We start from the raw sequence: 17464 nt of genomic DNA on the forward strand, positions 1-17464 counted from the left end.
ATTCTGCAAAGTGAAATTGCAATAAAATGACTGACCCTATTTGTATAGCTCCCTTCAATATAAGATGAATATAGGAGAGTTTAACCCTGTAATATAAAAGTAGCACAATGAAAATATGTATGAGCATAGATTTTCCAATTTAGGCATTGCTTAAAATGTTACCTAAAACTTTCATTTTTCCCAAATGAAAGAATATCTCTAGATAGTTTGTTATATTTGTAGCTCATTAATATGCTTAGAACACTTTTTAATCAAAAATTTGATAGCCTGGATGAAAAAAGTAAAAAGGTTTTCAAAACCTTCCTTGTGGTCTGCATCAAACTGAGCTCTCAGCTAATTTCGTAATTTGTTCTTCCATCTACTTGTTAGTAACCTGTGCTAGCTATTGCTGCTGTTTGTCACTCTATAGATCATTTTGAATAGCATGCAATTCTATTACTAATACATCTGGTCAGTGACAAAGTTCTATTTGAGGTGAGCCTAAGTAGAATTATTCTGGTTGCTAATATGCCAGATATATACCACTAATTTCTCATGAAAAGTGTTCTATAATAGTCTTCTACAGTATTGCTTACAGACTACCTAGTGTTACATACTGGAAAGTGAAGGGAGTTGAAGGTGCTTCTTTACATAATTTTGTCTAGAACTTTGGTGCCTTAGAAAGATTTCTTTAATTTGCTTATTGTAAAATCATGTTTATTTTGAGGAGCTTTCACGGGATAGATTTCAATAGAAGATTTTGGGGACCAAATCTCACTGTTATACTTTCCCAATCCCTTTTTTTTGAGTTGTTTAGTTTTAGTTGAGCAGAATTTAGCTGGCAAAATTAATCCTGGTGAAATAGATACGTATGGGGAAAAAGGAATTGATTTTCAAATCTCATAATCTTGGAGTTGAAGGAGAAAGTACTTCACCTTTAAGTTAAAACAAAACAAAACATAAAGTGATCAGATTTCTGAAATTTCTAGTCACTTAGAGCAAAGCTGTATTCAGATATTTACTTCTTAATCATGGAAGTATGAGAGTAAATTGTTATTATTTCGGGTTCTTAGCTTTCCTTTGTAATACATGCAAGTTAAAACAGTACGCAGACTGCCAGATAGTATCCAAATGTGTCTTAAATTAAAAACAAAACCAACCAACCAAACAAAAAAAAAAAAAACAAACTTCAGTTCTTAGTTAAGAAATGACACCTTTTCTATAATATGTTGTATTAATAGGTTTCAAAGTATTTTACAAAGTAGAAATACTTGATTATATTTATTTAAAGAAAACAAGGCATAAGAAATAAAAAAGAATTATGGAAGGTGTTCCTGATTGCCAATGGCACCATTAAGGAACAGAGACTTAGTCTTACTCAATCCAGTACTCCACCTATTGGACTGAACTGTTAATCTATAAGATTTTGAAGTGGTGTTACTCAGGATACCATGTTTCCTAATGATTGAGGTACCTAGTGCAGATGAATGTAATAGAATTCTTGGTACAGTAAGAGCATCATAGTATATCTGATCATAGAATCAGTCTTTAGCATGTAAAAGATAAGGAAGACTGCATACCATGTTAACTAATTTGAAGCAAGGCAATTTTACTAGTCTCTTACTTCCCTGTGGATAGTCTATAATGGCTAGATATGAAGAAAAACAAGAGTACTGCCATTTGCAGTTCAGTTTTCTTTTACTATGGCTTTGGGTGTATATATATTTTGACAGGGATTATCAAGATAATCAGATAATTGAACAACAAACAAGACTGGAGTATAGTACATTAAATTTTATAGAAGGCTGGTGTTTCTCTGTTCTTTCAAGTTACAGTTAGGGTCCCTACTGCCTTAGCAAGCATTTCTTTGATCCTGTCCTTCTAATCGTATGTTATTGATTTCTATTTCTTTCTCTCTCTCTTTTGCGGTGGTATAGCAGGGGATGGAGTCTGTTCAGCTTTCTGTATCTGTAAAAGACTCCTTCCCTAGAAATACCTTGGGATAAGCCTTACAGGTTATGGGTACTTTAGGAGTCCCAATGTTTTCACTAAGTTATACAAAGAGAGGTTTTTATTTATTTTTTTATTTTCATTTTTATTTTTTCTGTAACATGTCATAATTGTTGATAGGGAAAAATGAACTAAATGGATAACACTGATGTGGTGTAGAGGAACTACAAAAATGTTAACTTTGAATCTGAAAAAACAGAATTATGCACAGAAAACAGAAATCTGTGTTACAAAGGGTATGGAGAATTTGTCATGTGGAGATAAGCAATCCAGCTGGATTCTTTATCAAAGAGATTAGCCTTCTAAAAAAAAACATTTTGAGTAGTTCTTCATATTTCTGTGGATATTTTAGTAATATTGATTAGAAATACTTCTCCAAATGCATTTGTTCTTTAGTGGCGTGGAGCTTTTCTTAAGCAATATTATTTGGTATCAGTCATATTTCTTTTCTCAGCTGTATATTGGCATATTGAAAGGAGCATTTTACACCTACTTGTTAGCTGTCACATAGCTTTGTCATATTGAGAACTTCCATAATTTATCTATCTAGAAACTATGGCAAAGATAAAATCCAGGTGTATGTGATCTCTTCCTTCCCTCCTCCCCCTCAACTTTTTTTTTTAAACTTCAAAGGGATATTATAACAATGTGAACAGTGTGCCACATGAGTGCTGCAGTACCTTCATTTTGAATAAAGAATTTTGAGTTTTCCTGCGTATGTGGTAAATTCCTGGCTCTAGCAAAGTTAATGGGAATTTTGCCACTGCCTTGCCAAAGATTTCTTACATGAAGAGAAAAATAATTAAAAAACCCAACCCTGCACAGACAAAAAAATAAACTTAGAAGGTCATTGAGAAAGCAGATCTCAAGTACAAATGGAAACAATCCATTGTCATTCATCATTTACATCTGATCTGTTGATGGGAACTGTAATTTGTGAGAAAGTCCATTCACAGTCAACTGCAGGGTTTGCCAAGACCGGCTTTTCTGTTTGGGTGTTATTTTGTGAGATCACTTGGTTGCCAAGTGCTAACAAGTATCATTATGTTTCTTCATAAACGTATTAGAAAAGACTGTTAAACGCCTGCTATCCGCTTCTCATGTTTTCAGCACTGGGACTGATCTTTTGTGCATAATGGCTTTTTTCACCTTTTTCTTATGAAACAGGCAAAAGCTAAAATAATTAATGTTATGAACTAGTATCTTAAACTTTGTTTGTTTGTTTTTTTTTTTTTTTTCCTTTTCTCTAAATGTGAAATAAGCATACCACAACAATACTAGAGAATTAGTGTATGAAATCTCACCTAATATTTTCCTACCTAGAAAGGTTTACTGTGAATATTTGTAGACTACAGATTCGAGTTGATGTGTAGAAACATGAGCAGTCTAGTCTATATGGTGTAAAAAAAAAAAAAAAGAAAAAAAAAAAAGAGTACAAATCACAAAAGCAATGCCAACCTTATTTCATCTAGTTATGAAGTCTGTTCAATCATATCTACAATATGAATATGGATCAACAACTCACTGTATTGTGAAAGCAGATGAGGCCCTCACCAGAGGAAAGAGACTGACATTCTCCTGTCTTAAACAACTGAGGGAGCAGTAAATAGATAAAAATAAAATCCTTGTGCCATCTGTCAGTCTTGTATATTCCCTAAGGCCCATGGAGAATGTAGTACTGTGGATTGTGTTGTATTAACAAAAAATGTCCATTAAGAATTCAGAGATAATGTGTTACAGAATACTCAGGTGACCTGTTATTTTGGTGAACCAGCAAAAGATTAGAAATTTCCATGCCAGCAGTTTTCTCACTTTTGAAAAATATTGCTCAGATTCAGTTGTTTGGGTAAAGGTATCCTAAATTAATTGTGGAAAAAATGTGAATTATTAACTAAACTCAATACTTGAGTATTGTTTCAAGATGCTGTATTCCAGTTGTCAACTGCAAGGTACATTCTCTTCCTACCTAATTCAAATGTGTATAAAGTACTATTAAATTAAAGCACTTACTGAACTACCTAGTAGACAGGTGAAGCTAGCTTAAATCCTGAAAAATTTTCAGAAGTAATAAAGAAAGTATCATATAATTGTTCTTCTGCATTACCCTGCTAATGTTGTTTTCCCCATTCACTTAGCTGTGGTATTTTGAAAAGCCCAGACATTATAAAATACCTCTGGAGACATTTGAAGAATATTAATGCAACTTCCTAATGCTGAATTATTGTGAAATAGTACTCCTGTGATCATAATAGTGGAAGCGGGCACTGTACACAAACAGTTGGGTACTAATACTGCTGATGGTGGTAACGAGATAAGCTGCAGCTGAAGTTAGAGGGACTTCAGGTGGCTGGGCTGGGGTAGAAGTGGGCACAGGCACTCTTTGGTCATTGCTGGTGCTGTGAGCCTGGGACTGAGTTGAGGTGGAGCTCTGGGACCTGTAGGCAGTGGGTGGCAGAAGACTCCAGGTAATGCCAGTCAGAGCTGTTAAGGCCTGTTGATGCCTCCAGGAACCCTCCTGGGCCAGCTGTATTCTCCTACCACATGGAGGTCCTGGCTTGGAGGGAAATGGCCCTGAAGTGACTTATTCACGTGGGATATCAGTGGGCTGTTACAGGGACAAGGAGAAGTGGCATGTGGACATGGAGCATCCTGGCAAGGGGTGGGGCAGGGAGGGGGTTGCTGTTTGAGGCAAGTGAGGTGTTTGAGATCGTTCCTCCCCTGCCCCTCTCACCCCCCCAAAAAAACAAACCAAACCAAAAAAACAACAAACAAACAAACAAACAAAACAACAACAAAAAACACCTGTCCACTGAGGGGGCTCCCTGAGGAGCAGCCTGGGGCTAGGCAGGAGTCGGCCATGGGGAGGTCAGAGCCCAGGCCCTCAGGAGGAGGAATGTGGGTGGGCTACATGACATAGAGCTGCAGCAGGCAGGGGCTCACCACCCAGCTGCAGAACGGGCAGCCTGTTCCCTCAGGGACCAGAACCACAGGGACCCCTGTGCACCCTTATGGGCAGGCAAAGTCCCACAGGATGTCAACATGGCAGGCAGAGTAGGGTGCTGGCAACAGGCTCCCTCCAAAGTCTTGGGCATGGCTAGTGATGAGCCAGATAAAGAGGCCATCAGGGAGCCCAGTCAAGAGGAGGAGACAGGGCCAGAGGCAGAACTGGGGGTGATGGGCTGCTGTGTACTCACAAGCTCCACCCAGGCTATGAGATACCCACAGCCGAGGGCCAACCTCCATCCAGGTAACAGAGATGGAGATAGGTAAGCCTACAGCATAGTTGTGACATAGATACGGTGCATTATGCAAATTGTTTCCTTGACATTACTGTTGGTTTGACCAAGTTATTTCACACAGAAAACTTTGGAAGGGAGAACAAAAATTAGGAATCCTTCATTCGCTAAGAAGTGCTGAAAAACTAAGACTCCCTGGAGCCTCTTTTCTCTGCCTCCACTCCACTGTAGACTGTACCACACCCCAAGTTGAAGTACATCTCAGCTGAAAGCGTGACTCAAATACAAAGCATAAGCTTCAAGATCATAAAAGGAAACATGAGTTTTATATAAAAACAACACTTTATTTTTAAAATAGTTGAATCATTTAATTAAAGCATTTTAAATAATTGTATTGCAATATGCTATATTTATTGTTCCTATCTTTTACAATGAAGAACTATCAGATTAATATTTCTACTTGAAATTTCTGAGTAATTAATAAGTAGTTTAAATGGATATATGGTTTAGTTTAAATTGATACATATATATAATTAAATTCTAGTATATAAAAATGCTTCTCAGCTGGTTACCTAAGTCTCTCTAGAAAGGTGAAAGGTGTCAATTTTTAAAGAAGTGCTCCTTTCTGTAGTGATATATTTACTAATCCAGTTGTAATGCTGTAATTACATGGTTTGATGCACATGTATTAAATTTTCCTTCAAAACTTATGCTACATGTGCAATGAGATTTTTTTTTTTTTTTTTTTTTTCTAACCCAGATATGGATAAAGCAAGCATGAACTCTTCTAGCAAGGTTCTGGGAAGTCTGGTGGTCTGGTGTCTTTGATAGGTTATGTGATTGATCTTTTTTGTTTGTTTGTTTCTTGTTGTTGCTGTGGTTGTTGTTTTCAAATTTATTGTTCTTAAGACTATTTATTGAGTAAAAAACAGCTGGCCAGATATTTAATATAGTGATTGAAAGTCAGTAAAACAAGCAGAATGTAACTATAGCACTTGTGCTTTAAAGGAAAGCATAACTGATAATAAATTCAGTGAGTTAGTAACAGAAGATGTTATTTTAAGTGTTTTTCAGAATATTAGGATGATGTGATATAACTCAATATTTTCATGAAAATTGTAGATGTTTAGCATTGAATATATGTTGAGGAATAAAAAAGAACTTTTTCACTCTCTTTAATGTCATAACTGAACAAATTCTGTATCAAACTAGGAAACTAGGTCTATAATTTGAATCTATGAGCTTGTACATACTACTATGAATCCTGAATGTCATGTTATTTTGTATAAACTATTCAGACTACTTTCATTCACGTAGAAGTTACCAATTATGAGAAAATGTTCTCTCTCTCTTTTTTTTTTTTTTTTTTTTTTTTTTTTTTTTTTTTTTTGTCCATCCTGGAAAGTGTACCTTTTGGGAAAATTGACAGTAGAAATATTGACAAATGGAATTTGCTCAAGACAACATGAAGTTTCTGAGGCTTTTAGCCTCAGTGACATTCAGTATATATATATTGCTATTAATTTTTTCTGCAATCTGAAAATTTATTGCAATATTGAAAGCATATAAATCTAAAATTTAATGCAATATTTTATTTTTATTCTGATTTGCTGTATTTGTCGAGAGCTTTTTCATGCTTCTGTGTCATTGAGAGAGACATGGCAGTATTTAGCTCTTAACAAAAATAATATGGAAGTTGTATTTATTTCTCTACGCTTCCTCAGCCACATAATTTTTCATCAACTTAATTAACATTGGCACAAAAACTTTTATTTATTGTTCATATCTTTAAAATGATCTAAATATCATAGAATCATAGAATCATAGAATATCCTGAGTTGGAAGGGACCCTTAAGGATCATCAAGTCCAACTCTTGACACCGCACAGGTCTACCCAAAAGTTCAGACCATGTGACTAAGTGCACAGTCCAATCTCTTCTTAAATTCAGCCAGGCTCGGTGCAGTGACCACTTCCCTGGGGAGCCTGTTCCAGTGTGCAACCACCCTCTCTGTGAAGAACCCCCTCCTGACGTCCAGCCTAAATTTCCCCTGCCTCAGCTTAACCCCGTTCCCGCGGGTCCTGTCACTAGTGTTAATGGAGAAAAGGTCTCCTGCCTCTCGACACCCCCTTACGAGGAAGTTGTAGACTGTGATGAGGTCTCCCCTCAGTCTCCTCTTCTCCAGGCTGAACAGGCCCAGTGACCTCAGCCGTTCCTCGTACGTCTTCCCCTCCAGGCCTTTCACCATCTTCGTAGCCCTCCTCTGGACACTTTCCAACAGTTTCATGTCCTTTTTATACTGTGGTGCCCAGAACTGCACACAGTACTCGAGGTGAGGCCGCACCAGCGCAGAGTAGAGCGGGACAATCACCTCCCTTGACCTACTAGCGATGCCGTGCTTGATGCACCCCAGGACACGGTTGGCCCTCCTGGCTGCCAGGGCACACTGCTGGCTCATATTCAACTTGCTGTCTACCACGACCCCCAGATCCCTCTCTTCCAGGCTGCTCTCCAGCGTCTCATCGCCCAGTCTGTACATGCAGCCAGGGTTTCCCCGTCCCAGGTGCAGGACCCGGCACTTGCTCTTATTGAACTTCATGCGGTTGGTGATCGCCCAGCTCTCCAACCTGTCCAGATCCCTCTGTAAGGCCTTTACGCCCTCATTTGAGTCCACAACTCCTCCAAGTTTGGTGTCATCAGCACCAATATGTATGTTGGGAGCATCATGTCTTCCTATTTGTGTGTTGATTTCCTAGTATTGACTACCTAAGGAATTTTGTCTTGGTGCATCCATAGGTATTAACAGTCAATATGTTCTCATTCTTCATAAACCACTGAAACATCCTTGACATATGTCCCGTTCAGAGAACCTTTGAAGTTCTCTTTCTTGTAGGTGTGAATGAAGTTTCATGATTTACAATGTAAAGCTGGAAAGGAAGCAAAATACAAATTATGTTGTCAAATGTGGTACAGCTGTGGTAACTACTGCTGATATTCAGTGTTAATACTACCCACTCTGTGCTGGTTTCATATTTTTAAACAAAAAAGCTGAATATTAGCCTGTGCCAAATAAATAAAGCGAACCTGAAACCTGATGTAAAAATTGGGAACTAAGAATGACAGTGTAGCAGCTGGCATTTTATCTAGATTCGCTACACATTCTGCAGCTACCAGAACAAAGAAACATATTGAATCTATATTTAAATAAAAAAAAACAAACAACAACAACTGCATGAAGTAAGTTGGTTAAAAAGAAATGAAAAGGAACAGTCAAAGGAGTAAAAGCTTTAGAGCCATTATGGAGGCTACTCTAAGAAAATTATCATATTGCAGAGACAGAGGAAATGGATACCTGTACTGGGTCTGGCTGGGATGTTAACTTTCCCTGCAGCAGCCCATACAGTGGTGTACTCTGCACTTGTAGCTAGAACAGCAATGGTATCACACCAGTGTTGTGTCTGCTGCTGAGCAGTGCTGGCACAGCATCAGGAGTCTCTCTAACCCTCCTAGGGAGTGGGCAAAAAAGTGAGAAGAGAATCATCACCAGGGCAGCTGACCTAAACCAACCAAAGGGATATTCCATATCATATGATGTCACACTCAGCAATAAAAGGTGAAACAGGAAGAAGAGGGGAGGGGTGGGCTCTCGTTATGAAAACATCGGTCCTCCTCCCAAACACCAGCTACGTGCGTTGGGGCCCTGCTTCAAGGATGTGGTCAAGCATCACTCATTTGTGGGAAGTAGAGTAATTTCTTTCCTCTGCATTTCCACATAGCCTTTATTTGTTTTGTTTGTTCGTTCTCCTCCCTTTTTTTCCCTTTCCCCCTTTCCTTTTTTTTCCCCCTTTTGTTAAATTGTTTAGTTAATAATAATCTTTCATTAATTATTATTATTATTTCCCTTTAATTAAATTATCCTTATCTCAACCCGTGAGTTGTTCTTTACTTTACTTCTTCCCCTCCTCATCTAAGGAGGGGGAGTGAGAGAGCAGTAGTGGTATTTAGCTGCCTAGCATGGTAAAACCACCACAATACCAACTATCAAAAATTGCTTTAGAAAGACCAAATGGACAGCAGTGTAATTAAACAGTAGGATAAAGGAAACTGTCAAAAGAAACAAAAAATCAACCTCCTCCTAAAATAAAACAAAACCCCAAACTCATCCTTAAAGAAACTGAAATTTGTCCAGTTAAGGAAAATAGAATCATAAAACCTGGAAGTGAAACAAATAGACAGACCATGAAATGCATGAAGCACAATAAGAAGTAAGTCATGAAACGCGTTCATACTAGTAATTTTCCAATGTGTCAGAAGCCAAAAGCCTACCAGAAAAACTATATAGCCAAAGATAATCAAGACATATAAAGTGTACTTTCAGAAAATAAAGTCATGAGGTCAAAAACTGAAAGCAATTTATTTCTCGTGTATTTACAGTAAAGGACCTTGGGGAGTTTCTTCTTCTGGAACCCTTTTTTATGGGCATTAAAAATTTTAAAATTAAAATTTTATGGGCTTTTTTTATTGTTAATTTTGATAATTGTGTCATCATAGAATCACTGGATCAGAGAATAATTCAGGTTGAAAAGGACCTCAGTAGGTCATCAAATTCAACCTCTTGTTCAAGCAGGGTGAGCCTGTGGTCAGACCAAGTTGCTGTCAGGACCAAATAGTTTTTGTTCTTAAGTTCTTAAGAAATTTGAGGTGAAATACGTGAATTCAAAACACTGGTGTATAACTTCCTTAATTTTTCCTTTTTACCAGAGGACTGGAAACTGTCTAATATGACCTCTGTTTTCAAAACGTGTTCCTGATAAGCTTTGGAAAACTACCAATACCTATGACACCTGTATTGGACAAATCAAGATAAATTGTTTTGAAAAAATAGAGTTAGTGGGCACATAGATAAATGTAGTATCATGGTGAGGAGGCTAAGTGGCTTTTACAAATTTGTTGTTCTTCATGAGTTCGCAAGTCATGACATCTTTCAAAAGTCCCATAAGACATCTGTGTGGTGACTGTCCGTTGTGTTTATAAAATGCCTGGAAGAGACAGAATAGTTTCATGACACACTTTGATGACACTAAGTTATTCAAGGCAGCAAAAATGAGGCCTGGCTGTAAAAAAGGATAATTTGACACTGAGATTTTGATACTGAGTTGTTTCTGTGTGATAAAAACAACTTGAAATTATTGTGATAAGAAGTTTTAAACATGAGGGGTGGGAAATCATAGAATTATTTACTCAGCTATGGGCTTTGAACTGAGTTGTAGTTAAAGAGCTTGTTGCAGTAATGCATGATTTTGTGAAAATGTTGGAATGATAACAAAAATAAAAAAGGAAATGGAATCTTGGGAAATACTAAGTAAGTAATAGAAATGTGACAGATCTTCATAATGACACTGTATAAATTCACCATCTCTTACATCTTGAATATTGTGTGTTGTGTTGTTCGCCAAACTGAAAAAATGATGCAAGAGAACAAGAAAGGTACAGAAAGGGCACAATCAATACTGGAATACCTTTTATATGAGAAATATTAAAATAGACTAGGACTCTTTTCAGTGTAAAAAGATGGGAGAATAAGAGATCTGTAGAATCATAAGTTCATGAAGAAGGTGAAAAGAAAGCGAGTAAGAGTGATCACTGTCTTTTTCAAAGTGAGAAGTAGGGCATCAGCTGAAAGCAGCAGAAGGAGAGCTCGGGCCAAAACTGAGTATATCTTCACTTACTGCTGTGTGGTCTGTGAAGATGCTACATAATAAAGTGGATGCCAAGTTTTTAAATGGTAAGAAGGTTGCCAGAAAACTCATGGAATTACAAAATACAAATACCCACTTAAGGCCGATGAAACCACTAATCTACAAATTGGTGAAGTTGGGAGCATGTTTAAAAGGAGTATCACTGGATACTTGCCTATTTTCCCTAACCATCTGCTATTGGCCACTGTTCGAATACTAGACTAGGTAATCCAAATTTTTCCCTTGTAAATATGCATAAAATGCATTTCTGTTCATGTGCCTTGAAGGAAACAAACACTTGAAGGAAACAAACAAACAAACAAACACAAAACAAACATGTAAGCAATGGCTTCGAGAAAAATGGTCTTGACTGAAGCTGAATCTGAGCAGGGCAGAAATAATGTCATAGAGTTTTCAGCTATGGTAGTGCCCTTCCATGTATGCTGACAGTTGCTCTATGCAAGCTGTAATTTAGGAGTGCTCTTACATTCTTTACTATTTCTAAGCTCTCATGGCTGCATTTTTGAATTCCATCTGGACACAAAATATTTAGTATCATTTATTCTTCTGCTCGTTAGTGATTAGGTCAACCAAGTGAGTGTGATAAACTTGAGTCTGAAGCTGTCAGTTAGTAGGTGATTATAACTGTTTCAGAATACCACAGCATTGGTAATTTTTAAACTTTAAGACCTTTTAAACATTTGCTGTCTGTTCTCTCTATTGGTTTCTTATTTTGCACTTAGGCCAGGGTTGTAGTTTGTCTTCAATCATCTTAGTGTTTTAGGCCCAGGGCTTTGATAAAACTTTCTGGTTGAAGATGCCACTCAGTGGCAAAAAAAATATTATTTTGAAAGTCAAACCTGGGATAAGATTAAAACTTCAGCAAAATTTTATTTAGATGGGTCTGAGACTGGGAAATGAAAAGTGAGAATGAGGGTGAAATTCAGCATCATCCTCTCTGAGATCAAGGAGCGTTTCTTTGATTGTGCATCCCTGCAAATGTGTAAGAAACTGTATAGTAGAAAAAAAGAAAAACAGTAAAGTAAAAAACAAACAAACAACAAAACAAACAAAACCACAAAAGCAGGGATGAGAGAACACGTCACAGAATAAGAAAGCCAGTAAGGCATGAAGCTATGTAATCGTATTACTAAATGCAGGACTGATGGCAAAAAGCTTAATACGTGGATGAGTATAGTGAAAAAGCTTATGCTGAACAGTAAAGAACATTTTGGCAAACTCAGGCTGATTTATGATGGTAGGAGTAACTCTGTGGGTTTGCATGGTTTTGACCATAAACCTGCAAAAATATGTTGGATTTGGCAAGGTTTCACTAGGAGTTTTTGGCTTCCTTTAAGCCCAGAAGTCAAAGCAACATTTGGGATATGAACCAAAGCCAAAGAAAAGGTTTGGATGAACCATGCATACCATAACGGCCAAGTTTCACACAACTCTAATTATCATGATGGTTTTCCCTTTTCTTTGTTTCTTTGCAGTTTTTGCCAGAAATGCTTTTCTATTTCTGACTGTTAATGGATGGGAGTCTATATACTCAGTAAAAGTCGCTGTACTGTACGTGTGTAAAGAGATGAGAAATGAGAGCTCAAAGGTCATCTCTCATTTTTGGATTACAACAAAAAGGTTATGGATACCACCTGAAATGATGAGGTATCTTTGTGCCCATTTCTGAAATATTTTATTTTGTGTCTTCATTGGAAGTGATGTTAGTTAGAAATTTGGCAAAATGACATAAGGCATCTGAAGCACTAAACAGTTTAAGAAAAAGATATAGTTCAGCTTCTTTCTACCACTTATTAACAAGTATCTCTTAGATTCTGGTAATGTAAATACTGTTTTCCATGGAGACAGCTGTGGCTGTACAGTAAACGGTGCGTTTTCTGCATCTCATTTGGATCTCATGAAACTGAGGGATACGATATGTTCAAGCTGCTGGTCCGAGAAAGTGTCTCAAATCCATAGTCTTTGTATGCATGTCAGATACTGTACATATGGTAAATGATAAACATACCATATGGGATTTGGGAAGTTAAGACTATCGAGTTCCTTTTCCATTATTTTTTTCTTACATTGTATGGTCAAATCAAAAACATACTATTCACATTATTACAGGGCCATGTTTGTGGCCTTGTTTATAGGGTTACAAAAATGATTATGCTTTAAGCTTCTCTTTGGCCTAAAAATTTTCCTGGTTACACTCATGCTATCATTAAAAAAAAAAAAAAAAAAAAAAAAAAAAAAAGTGAGATAGAGAGGGATAGTTTTTAAATTACAGAGTTTTGAAAACTTCACATCTAACCTTAGCCAAATATTACAGCTCAAAAGAGCTGAGTTTTAGGTTCAGTTTGAAAACCTAGTGTTCCAGAGTTTTATAGTGTGTATCAGAAAGATGTTATCTGGACAGAATAATTTAAGTCCTGACAATGTCACATTTATATATGCAGTGTCATGATAGTTTTAATTTAACATTGGATTTGTAGACTGGACTAACATATCCTTAGATAATCTGTCAAGTGTTTATTTGAAAACTGTTTAGTTTTCTAGACTTACTTATCTCATAATGACACTTGCTATCACATAATGACAAAGTTCTTATATTCTTACCCTAAAATTGAAATTTGTTGTGCCATTGCAGAAGTAGGAATTTGTATTAGGTTCGTAATTCATCTTTGAGATCTATTATGGAACAATCATTTGCCTTTAGTTTATCAAAAAGAAAATGGAAAAGCAGTGCTCACAGTAGGCTATGGAGATAGGAACTTATGGTGACTAGGGGAGGAACTAGAAAATAAAGCTTCATGAAAAGCTTGAAGTTGGGAATTGAGGGGATGAGGAGGAAACAGATTTTGTTACTTTATGAATACTGCATAAGCAACTTCATTTCTCCTTTTCTACTTGTTTTGAAAGAAAGAACTCTATATCCCAAGTGCATTGGAATGCAGTGCTTTAGCTCTTATTTGTCCCCTTCCCATGGTAAATCAATAGCTGAAACAGATTAGGGACAGAGACTATTTCATGCTACATGTATCTCTTCTGTGGATGAACTTTCTTTGTAGGTTAGCGTAGACTGTTTTTACTTGGATTTCATGTATGTAGTCAATCGTTGATATATACTTGGACTGTGTGCAAGGTGCTCCTGCCCCACCTCCCCTTAAGTTTCCACTGTAACTTACATTAAAAAAAAAGCTGAAGGTATGTTTCCTTTGCTCTATCTCTGTTGAATTTTGTAAGTGAAGACTGGATAAGTTTTTCAGCAAGTGATCTCTGTGGAGCAGTAGGGATTCAGCTGGGTAATGGGATAAAGCTCGTTACACGTGGAATGTGTTGTTACTTCTTTTCATGAAAATGCTACATGATTTTCTTCAAAAAACTGAGATTGAACCATTGTTTTATGTGCTTCTCAACATCCTCTTCTCCAAGGACAAGCAACCAAGAGAAGGTTCTACATATGAAGTCTGTATGTAGATTCACAAATGTATGAAAGGCTTCTGTACTCTTAAAGTAGCACTTCTAACAGTTTTGTTAAGTAAAAAGGGACCTAGTGAGGTTTTTCACTGAAAACTGTATAGTAAAGTAGGGTCAAGCACTTAGCATTGTAGTCTTGAGGAAACTGGGATAAAATTTCTGAAGCGCTATCGAATGCTAGAAATGCATGGATTGTATATGAAAAGTTAGGCTAACTTTTCAACATACAACCGTTTAAATCTAATTATTTTTTAGCTTACAGAAATACTGCAAATGATGAAAATAACATCTTCTTCCTGAAAGCATGACTTAAAGCACCAATAGAAATCTGTACCTTTTTGATCGTGGGCTTAATTCTGTCCAGTGTACTTGTCTGAGAAAGTTAGCAGCTAATAGAGGAATCAGGAATGACATCAAGAATCAGGATTTCCATAATTCATATGAACTTATCATTTGAGATACGAATGAAGGAAGTTGGATGGAAGCTGTTATATATTCCTTTTGCTCATTGTACTTAGTAGTTAAAGCTACAATACTAGGTTAGAAATGTGAGAAGGATACATGTTTGGCTGTAGGGTGGGTGAGAACACATACCAGAGCTGGTCAGATTCCTTTAATGTTACAGTCTATTGTCCAAAAATTTTATGGATGGGAGCCACAAGGCTTATACCTTGGAAAATCAAATGTAGGGAGGTAGAAGGAAAGGCTCTTGGGACTGTTTACCAAGTACGAAATAACTCTGTCTCTAGGGGGTCTGTGGGTGAGTCTGAGCTAGCCATAGAGCTGACATATAAATCAATCTCATGATTTTAGCTGGTTCTTTTCTGTCCTTAGCTGTGGATTCAGATTACCCAGCTGTATCCCTACTGTAAAGCACTGTTATCAGTTGTGTAATGAAACCCTATCATGGGAACTTTATTTAACTTATCCACTAGGCATGTGGCTGAAGAGTCACAGTCTGGCAACACATTTCATATACAGCCAAAATATGGCTTAGAATAAAAAAAGATAAGCAGGTATAAATCTTAACAAGTATCTGTTCAAAGACAGGTTAAAAAAAAAGAAACAAAATGAATCAAGGAAACTCACAGCTAAAGAACTAAGCATCTGTTACCCTTAGCAATCATCAATTTAGACTTAATTGAAATAAGTTTGATCCAAAGCAATTAAAATGGAAGGACATCTCACTGCTTTCTTTGGTGCTTGAGGTATGCTGAGCAGAAATAAACAGAAATCTATGATCTTGAATATTTCATGTTACTTGAGGAAGGACTGATAAGCTTAATATAACTGTTAGTTGGAATCTGCACTAATGGAGCTGTTGAGAATTTTGTCACAGGCTTTTAGAAGGGTGGAATTAATGTTTTAGTGAAATTTAGGGGAGCAATTGACTGAAAAGGTGAAAAGCTTCTTTCTGATGAACCATAACATTTCTGGTTGAAGGCAGTAAAATTTTGGGGCAAAAGCTGAAAATATATAAAAAAACAAAGAATGGCTGGAGTACATAGTGACCAATGCTCTTTGGCTGTAAAAGTAAAGTGGATGCACGTGGTACTACCGTGTCTCAGAACTTTGAGAGTCATTCAATACGTGAGTAATATTTTAAGGAGCATGTGCTATGCAGAGTTACAGGGTCAGTTGCTCAATTATTTAGGTAATAGCATAGCAGTAAAACATGCCTGAGACCCTGATTCACATTGTTTTGCTTAACACTAGCTAGTTCTATACTTTCTAAAATACTATAGAAATACATAAAAGTATGCTTTATAATATATGGAACTGTTAAAAATAATAATAATAAAAAATAATATAATGCTTGGATCTTAGTAAGTCTGTGAAAGACCATTTTGTATAGAGAGTTTTTTTTTTTGTTTGTTTTTGTTTTTTAATTTCAAAGGAAGGCCTTAAACTTTTGTACCTGGATAATAATTTGTATTATTTTCTTCCTTTCTTTTTTTTCTTCTTTTTTTCCGCATCATGCTACAACAGCATATCCTGAGCATGAAAACACCATGGTGATATGTCAGTTTTTCCTCATAAAAGCCCAGAATAACCTCTAGGTGTTGAGGCCCGTTTTCCAGCCGGCTAGTGTCTTTGCACGGGAAGAAACAAAAAAACCAAAATGGCAGCACAAGTGACTATGTTTCATCAGCCATCTCAACAGAGGTGCAGTGACTTCAGAGACTAATGGTTTCTTGAGATTTTCATATGATCTTTTCTATGATAATTACACTTCAGTAAGTCTCTGTGAATGTAATGCTATGGTATATATACATTTTAAATTACAGTGTTGTCAAGGAAAAATGTGTATGCGTTGTGCAGCACATTGTGATTTACAGTAAGCACTTCTATATACATTACTGTATACCAGAGGACCAAAAATACCTGTCAGTTCTTATCTATCTACACACAGCTGTATTTAAGCAACTAATAAACATTCCTATAAACAACTTGATTTATAGACAAAATTGGCCACTGAGAAGTGAAGTCTTTCTGAAGGGTAGGAAATGTCATTCTTCTTCAGTTTAGTCGGGATATAATAAACTTCCGGCTCCTGTTGTGCCTTTTGGTGTTCAGTAATAACCATTTTGCTCTTCATAATACTTGCAAGTTCTTTTTAATTTATAATATATTTTGTTCTTTCCTAAATATTTATTTTATTTTCATGAAACAGCCAAGTGCTTTTAGTACTTTTTTTTTCTAGTTACTACCATTAACTCTTTGATAAACTTTCTTGATTTTAAACAGAATCATAGAGGAATTCAATTTACACTTCTTTTTCTGTTTTGGAATCTTCAGCTGATTAAGAACTAGTTAGTTGTCTGGCCAAGAATGATTTCTTCACTCTATGCAAAAGAACTGAGAATTTTCTTCTGAACATGAATGTTTCTGTATTTCTGTAAATGCTTTTCACCCTGAGATTTTCTTTTATTTGGTTCTATGTAAGGCAAAGTTATACATTACATTACAAATGTTCTGAGGCTGAATTAGTGGAACCTATGACGTACCTCTGCAGTTT

At 36.5% G+C, this 17464-nt stretch overlaps 1 protein-coding gene across 1 annotated transcript in view; it reads left to right on the forward strand.

The window, feature by feature from the left end:
• The window catches only part of ERC2 (ELKS/RAB6-interacting/CAST family member 2), a gene marked incomplete at both ends in the record, with an annotated part of 465422 nt that overhangs the window by 250724 nt on the left and 197234 nt on the right, over positions 1–17464 (forward strand). The window lies entirely within an intron of this gene.

The sequence above is a fragment of the Netta rufina genome (assembly GCF_964035555.1).
Source record: "Netta rufina genome assembly, chromosome: 10".
Taxonomy (NCBI): domain Eukaryota; kingdom Metazoa; phylum Chordata; class Aves; order Anseriformes; family Anatidae; genus Netta; species Netta rufina.